The sequence below is a fragment of the Orycteropus afer genome, unplaced genomic scaffold, assembly GCF_000298275.1.
Source record: "Orycteropus afer afer isolate SDZICR_OR568_19922 unplaced genomic scaffold, OryAfe1.0 scaffold00066, whole genome shotgun sequence".
Taxonomy (NCBI): Eukaryota; Metazoa; Chordata; class Mammalia; order Tubulidentata; family Orycteropodidae; genus Orycteropus; species Orycteropus afer.
Window position 1 is genome coordinate 175,190 of NW_006921653.1, and position 8,505 is coordinate 183,694.

Below are 8,505 nucleotides of genomic sequence, written 5' to 3' on the forward strand. Positions count from 1 at the left end.
AAAGAAGGAATGGAGAAGCTTATCAGTCAAAATAAGTCCAGAAGTTGACTGTGGAACAGATCATCAATTGCTCACATGCAAGTTCAAGTTGAAGCTGAAGAAAATTAAAACATTATCTATGAGAGCCCAAATATAACTTGGATTACATCCCACCTGAATTTAGAGACCATATGAAGAATAGACTTGACATGTTGAACACCAATGACCAAAGAGCAAAAGAGTTGTGGGATGATATCAAGAATACCATACATGAAGAAAGCAAAAGGTCAGTAAGAAGACAGGAAAGGAAGAAAAAAAACAAAATGGATGTCAAAAGAGACTCTGAAACTTGCTCTTGAACAGAGAGATGATAAATAGAGAACAGAGAGTAGCTAAAGCAAAAGGAAGAAATATTGGAATAAAAGTGCTGAATAGAAGATTTCAAAGAGCAGTTCAAAAAGGCAAAGTAAAGTATTATAATGAAATGTGTAAAGACTTGGACTTAGGAAAAAAAAAAGGGGGGGAGGTGTGGAAATAGGCTTGGCATTTCTCAAGCCAAAAGAATTGAAGTAAAAATTGAAGCTTCAAATTGCAATATTGAAGGATTCTATGGGCAAAATATTGAACAATGTGGGAAGCATAATGTAGTGGTTATGATTGTATGTCAACTTGGCTGGGCCTGGTTGAGTGGCTGGGCAGCTAGTGGTAGTTATTCCCCATGATGAGACTGGCAGTCACCTCCATAGTGGGATCTACCACAGGCAGCTGAGTAGCTGCCTTTGGGATGTGGTCTGCTTCCTGTATATAAAAAGAAGTCTTGGGAATAGTCTCTAGCTTATGGTACACTTGGACCCTGCATGTAGCCATGTCATTGTTCAGCTGTCTGTCATGCTCTGCCTACCTTGGGACTTACAATGGACTTGAATTAATGGCCTGCCATGTGGTTTGGTAACATTGGGACTGGGCCAATTTATTTGTTGACCTTGGGCTTTTTAGCCTCAGCAGCCAGTAGTTGCTTGAGTGAAGAGATGCTCCTTGCTTCAGTGGGCCAGGAGCAAGAGGCAGAGCTAAAGCCCAAAGTCGAGGGGCTTTCACACAGCCTCTAGAGCCTGGCACTTTGGACTTGTACTTAAAGCCTCCAAATTGTGAGAGAATAAACTCGTGTTTGTTAAGGCCATTCCATTTGTGGTGTATATTCCAGTCAGAGCAGCACTAGGTATCCAGAACACATAATAAGAAAATGGAAGGAATAAACAGTCACTGTACCAAAAAGAATTGGTCAATGTTCAATCATTTCAGAAGGTCACATATGATTACGAATCAATGGCAATGAAAGAAGTCCAAGATGCACCTAAGGACTGGTGAAAAACAAGGCTCCAGGAATTGACAGAACACCCATTGAGATGTTTCAACAAGCAGATGCAGCTCTGAAGGCATTTACTCATCTATGCCAGAAAATTTAGAAGACAGCTACCTAGCCAACCAACTAGAAGAGATCCATATTTAGACTAATTCCAAAGAAATGTGATCCAACAGAATGTGGAAATTATCAAACGATGTCATTAATATCACAAGTAAGTAAAATTTTGCTGAAGATAATTCAAAAAAGTTTGCAGCAATATAGTGACAGGGAAGTTTGAGAAATGTAAGCTGGATTCAGAAGAGAACGTGTAATAAGGGATATCATTGCTGATGTCAGAGTAATTTTAGCTGATAGGAAAAAAATACTAGAAAGATGTTTACCTGTGTTTTATTGACTAAGCAAAGGCATTTAACTGTGTGGATCATAATAACTTATGGATAGTATTTCAAAGAATGGGAATTCCAGAAGACTTAATTGTGCTCATGAGCAATATGTGCATAGACCAAGAAGCTGTTGTTCAAATGGAACAAGGGAATACTGAATGTTTTAAAGTCAAGAAGTGTGTGTGTTAGGGTTGTATCTTTCCACCATTTTATTCTATATGTATGCTGAACAAATAATCCAAGAAGCTGGAAGATATGAAGAAGAATGCAGCATCAGGATTGGAGTAAGACTCCTTAACATACTGAGATAAGCAGATGACACAACATTGCTTGCTGAAAGTGAAGATGATTTGAAATATTTACTGATGAAAATCAAATAATACAGTCTTCAGTATGGATTACACTTCAATATTAAAAAATAACTAAAATCCTCACAACTGGACCAGTAAGCAACTTGATGATAAATGGAGAACAAATTAAAGTTGTCAAAGATTTCATTTTACTTGGGTTCACTTTCAATACTCAGTAGGTAAGAAATCAGACATCATATTGCACTGGGTGAATCTGCTACAAAAGACTTCTTTAAAGTGTGGAAGAGCAAATATGTCACTTGGAAGACTAAAGTGTGCCTAACCCAAACCATGGTATTTGCAGTAGCCTCATATACATTTGAAAGCTGGACAATGAATAAGGAAGACTGAAGAAGAATTGATGCCTTTGAATTGTGGTGTTGGTAACCAAACCAAAAAAAAAAAAAAGAAAAGTCACTGCCAACGAATCAACGTGACTCATAGTAACCTCTCCTTGGGTTTCCAAGGCAGTATCTCTACGGAAGTAGATTGCCCAACTTTCCTTCCAAGGCGTGGCTGGTGGGTTTAAACTGCCAGTCTTCTGGTTAGCAGTCAAAGGACTGCCAGAAGAATATCTTGGAAGACATGCAGCCAGAATGCTCCTTGGAAAAAAGAACGACCAGACTCCATCTCACCTACTTTGGTCATGTGGTCAGAAGGGAACAGAGCCTGGAGAAGGATATCATGCTTGGTAAAGTGGAGGGTCAGTGAAAAAAGGGAAGACTCTCAATGAGGTGGATTGGCGCAGTGGCTGCAATGATGGGCTCAAGCATAGCAACGATTGTGAGGATGGAACAGAATGAGGTAATTCTTCATTCTGTTGTATATAGGGTCACTGTGAGTTGGAATCGATTCAGCAGCAATGGGCAATAACAACAAAGCCTAACCTAAGTCCAAAATACCAGTTATTTTATTTTTTGCTCTGCAGACCTTTTTTTGTTTTTTTATTTTTTTTATTGTGATTTGGGTGAAAGTTTACAGAGCAAATTCATTTTCCATACAGCAGTTCATACACCCCCTGTCCCATGACATTGACTGCAATTCCCCATAAGGTAACAGCTCTCTTCTCACTTTCTCCCTGTGTCTTCCTCACACCTCTTCTGTCATTCCCTCCCATCCACTCCTGCTACCCAACCTCCTCAGTTGTCTTCCTATACAAACATTGCCCTTCTCTTCTCCCATGATTGATCTCTCCATGGAATGTACCTACCTGATGTAAATGTTCACCTCTTATTCCTGTCTGCTGTTTGGCTGGAAGCCACGGGAGTGGGTTCAGTTCCAGACATGAAGGGTAGCTAGGGGCCATAGTCTCAGGGGTTCCACCAGGCTCCATCAGACCAGCAAACCTGGTCTCTTTTCTTTCTTTCTTTTTTTTTTTTTTATAATTTTGAGTTTTGTCCCACATTGTTCTCCCACTCTATCCAGGATCTCCTGTACCAATCCCCCTCTGAGTGGTTGACAGCAGTAGGAAAGCACCATCTAGTTCTTCCGGTCTCATGATCATATAGGCTGAGGATACCATGGTCTATCAGTCCCTTGGATTAATTGTTTCCACATGTCTTTGGTTTTCTTCATTCTTCTTTGCTCTGGACAAGGAGAGACTTGTTGCATCTAGATGCCTCTTTGGCCTGCAGACCTTTTAACTAATGTCCCTTTGCAGACTACTAAATATAATTATGTTTCTGTTTATATTTAATGCTTGCAAATATTAAGACAATTCTTAATGAAAAAAATAACATGCTCAGGAATTAATAAATTGCTCATATTTTAAATGTAATGTCACTCAAATATTTTCCATTCTGGTATGTTCTAATGTACCAGAAGCCAGGTAATACAACTATCAATACTGACATAAAATGACAATCTTTCACAAATTTTATTTGGTTACTTTATTACATGCATCTGTTATTTTAACACTTGTCATTCTTACTTACCTAAGAGGTACTCAGTCATCCTGCTGCAAGATCACATAAAACCAAAACTGTAAGTCAGAGGGGTGAGTGGACCCCTTTTTGGTGTGGAATTTCTATGCTCTCAGTCTCACTGTTCTCTTTTTTTTTGGACAGGAAATTCAATGTTATAATTTCTTCTTTCTTACATTATCAAAATTGGTTCTTTGTTGTTATTGTTCCTGCAGGTAAAAGGATATCTAAGAAAATGTCAAATAAAAAATTAACACTAATTTTGTATAGAAATATTTATATTTATTTATGCTTGACTGTCAGAGCCCAAAATCAAGGTGGTTGTTCCTTTTTTAATCACATTTGCACATACCACAAAGGTACAAATATTTTGGATCTTTAATCTAAAAGAGCTAATGACATATTATTTGTCTTTTATTATCAGCTCATTTTTCATTAAAATTAAAATTCCAGTTATTTTAGCCTTTTAATTAAAATAGTAGTTTTATTTCTTAAGTGATTAGCAATTGTGACATCCTGTGATAGACTTTGTCTGACATCATCTCAATTAAATTTCATAGAAATCCACTACTCAACAAGATACCACAACCAAAAACCCCACTGCCACTGAGTCAATTCCACCTAATAGTGACTCCTATCGGGTTTCCAAGGTGGTAAACCTTTATGAAAGAAGCTTACACCATCTTCCTTCCACAGAGCAGCTGGTGGGTTTGAACCGCACCTTCTGGTTAGCAGCCAAATGTCTTAGGCACTGTACCATCAGAGCTCCTTACTCAAAAAGATACGTACTATGATTATCTCCATTTTAGAGATGAGAAAGTTGAGGCACAAAGAGGTTAAAAAACTTAACACAACGTCCTACACATTCAACAAGTGATGGAGACAGGATTTGATTTCTGGTCAGGCTGGCTGGGGGCCTGCAATCCTAACCATGTTATGACACTGTTTAAGAATCAGCAGCACATATTTTGGAGTTTAAAAAGAGCATCCAGATTCTTTCTTGTTCTTTCAGTGGAAAGGAAAAGGTTCAGAGGAAAATGTTACTGGCTTATGCAATTTCTTATTCAATTTGGTATTCAGTTTTCTGTGAACTAAAGCAGAAAGTATAATCAACCAAAGATACAGTTGTTGAAATCAATTAAGTATAGTAATAAATCAATTATTTCTAATTGATATTTATATTGATATAATAATTGAAATCAATTAAGTATAATATTTTGACTCACTCAGATTGTTTTCTGTTCATGAAATAGTGTAAGAACACAAGAACAAAAGTCATTAAATTTCACTAAAAAAAGACTAAATAGTGCTTTAAAATCTACTTAATGAATTAATATTCCTCCAGTTATGAAGATCACTGTTCTACTTTCTTTTTAACTGAATAAAATTTATATTACATTTTGATAAAAGTAAAATGGAAACATTTTTTCATGTATAATTTGAATATAAAATTTGACATGGAATTATTTTGTTGTTGTTGTTATTATGGGCTGTCGAGTCGGAACTGACTCATAGTGACCCCTCCTTGGGTTTCCAAGGCAGTATCACTACGGAAGTAGATTGCCCAACCTTCCTTCTAAGGAGTGGCTGGTGGGTTTGAACTGCCAACCTTCTGTTAGCAGTCAAGTGCCTTAGGCACTATGCTAAAGTAAAATGAAATCTGTCTCCCTAACCCCAAGTCAATGATATTTCTAAGAACAATTTGAGCCTAAATGTGTCTTCCAGTGTACACATTGTAAAATTATCAGGGATTTTGAATTTGAGACTCTGTTTCAAATTTTGAATATATACATTTTTTTATTATGTAAATTTTCAAAAGAAGTTGTAGGTGAGAAGTAAAAGAACAAGCAATTATTATGTTTATCAAGGCTCTTCTAAAGGAATATTTATATTAACAAATAAATTAATGAATTTCAGGTTAATGCTAGACTTAAATCAGTTATACTCACTGTGTGCTGGGCATACTTCTAGTGTAGGAGGTTTACAGGTCAACTAATGCCCTTCCTTCCATGGAATTTGTTTTTTATTGGTAGTAGGTGGTTGGGTACTTATTTATTTACAAGTAAATAAATAATTAAACAAGTAGTGTAAGATCCAATTAAATGTTATAGAAAAGATAGTGATATTTGTTGCTTTTGTTAGGTGCCATTGAATCGATTCCAAAACAGCGACCATATGTACAACAGGACGAAACACTACCCTGTCCTGTGACATCTTCATAATCCTTGCTATGCTTGAACCCATTGTTGCAGCCACTATGTCCTTAGTTCCAGTCTGTCTTAGTCTGGAAGTTCCATTGAAACCTGTCTACCATAGGTGATCTGCAGGTATTTGACATACCAGTGGCATAGCAACACACAAGCCACCACAGTATGACAAACTGATAGACGAGTGGTGGATAGATAGTGATAGAGAAGTTAAATTGCGCTGGATGCCTAGAGAATGTTTCACTAAAGAGGAGAAATTGAGACTGAGATCTAAGTGATGGAAAGGAGCCAACATTATGATGCTTAGGGAAGAGAGCATGCTGACAGAGGGAACAGATAGAACAGAAATTGTGAGGTTCGAGGACCAAAAGAAGGCAAGAGAGACTGAAGTTTGATGAAAAGTTATATGAACTGAGGATGGATTCCAAGCAAAAGTCAAATGATAGGAAGCCAGGAAGAGGAGTCTGATTTTATTTTAAGCATAATGGAAGGTGGCTGGAGAATGTGAATCACCGAAATGAAATAATCAGATACACATTTTGAAAAGATGATACTGGCTGTGGAGATGATTTAGGAGTTAGGGGTGAATAAAAAGAGAAGAATTAGGAGGTTACCAGAGCTGTCCAGAAAAGATATGGGTGGCTTGGGCTGGGGTAGTCATCATGGAGGTGGAAAGAACTACTTGGATCAGGGTTTGTTTAGGAGGTAGCAACCATAGCCCTTATTGTCATACTGTAATGGTGGTGAGGAAGAGAAAACCAAACCAAACTCACTGCCATGAAGTTGGTAACAACTCATGGAGAGCTCATTTCTGTCAAAGTAGAACTGTGCTTCACATGGTTTTCAATGGTTGTAATCTGTTGGTGTAGTGGTTAAGGTCAGTGCTGTGAACACACCAGCCACTGCACAGAAGAAAGATGAGACAGTCTGTGTCCATAAAGAGTTATAGCCTTGGAAACCCAATGAGGGTCTCTGTAAGTCAGAATTGACTCGATGGCAGTGAGGTTTGTTTTTTTTTGTTTTTTTTTTTTTAATCTTACAGAAGTAGATTGCCAGGCCTTTCTTCCTTGATGCTACTGGGTGGATTTGAGCCAGAAACCTCTCAGTCAGTAGCTCAGTGCAAATTGTCAGTGCCACCCAGGAACACTAAGGAAGACAAAGGGATTAATGATTTTTGGGTTGAGTAACTTGGTGAAGTTGGGAAGGTTCAAGAAGGAGTAGGTCTGGGAAATCAAGGGTTCAGTTTTGTATGTGTTACTGCAGTGTAGTAAATTACTTAGAATAGCTTTTCTACCCATAAGTCATTGTAAACTCAGTGGTGGAATGAGCAACTGAGGAGCTCCTGATTATAAATGTTATCCACCTGGGTTATTTCTGTTGGGCGTGTCATAACACAATGTTATGGGAGGTTCACTCTCAGGTGCTTAAAATTCTATTGTTATGATTGGTTGGTGTGGCCACTCTGCCGGGCTCAAAAGGAGGCCTCCTAGAGGCAGAACTCTCCCTGACTGCTGGTTGAGGAAGACATGCTGCCGAAAAAGACATGCACTCCTGAAAGAGGTACGTGCTGCTGGGAAAGAGACGCAAGAGACACGCGTTGCTGAGTAAGACACCAAGGGACATGCACTGCTGGGGAAGAGAGTGTGAGAGACCTGGCTGAGAGACGGTGGGCTGGGAGAGAGACTGAGCATTTTTCCTGAACTTGAATTGTAGCCTGGTGCTTCCCTAATAAACTCCATAATCTGTGAGTTCTGTGTGGCCACTGCAGCGAATTATTGAACCCAGGAGAGGGGTGGTGGGTGCTTTGGGAGGAACGGTTGGAGAAAGGGCTGGAGGGAGGCAGCATGTCTGGCCTAGCAGGAATAGGCCTTAGGCTAATGATGGTGATTCTGTCTTCCTCTTGTGGGATTAGAGGTCAGAACACGAGGCCTCTTTGTCCTTTTTGCAGTTACTTTTAGATTAATGGCTACAAAATTAGGCAGCTGGAGTGTGAATTTTTGTAGCACATCAGGGCTGGTAATACACAGTTAGAAGTCATTAGTATAGAAATAGTATTGATAGCCTGGGGATTAGTTGAGCTTATCCATAAAGAGTGTATAAAGGAGAAGAAAAAATGTCTTGTCTCACCAGAGGGCTGTCATCTGGATGGTCACTGTGGACAGGACTCAGGATAGGCTTTAATATATTTTTCAAAATAACAATGCATTTCGGGGTTTGGGTGAACAATAAGTCTGATCTAGGTAGGAGAGTGAACTGTGCTTGTGGTATCCCAGACTTTCAATGAGATGTAGCAAAACACCT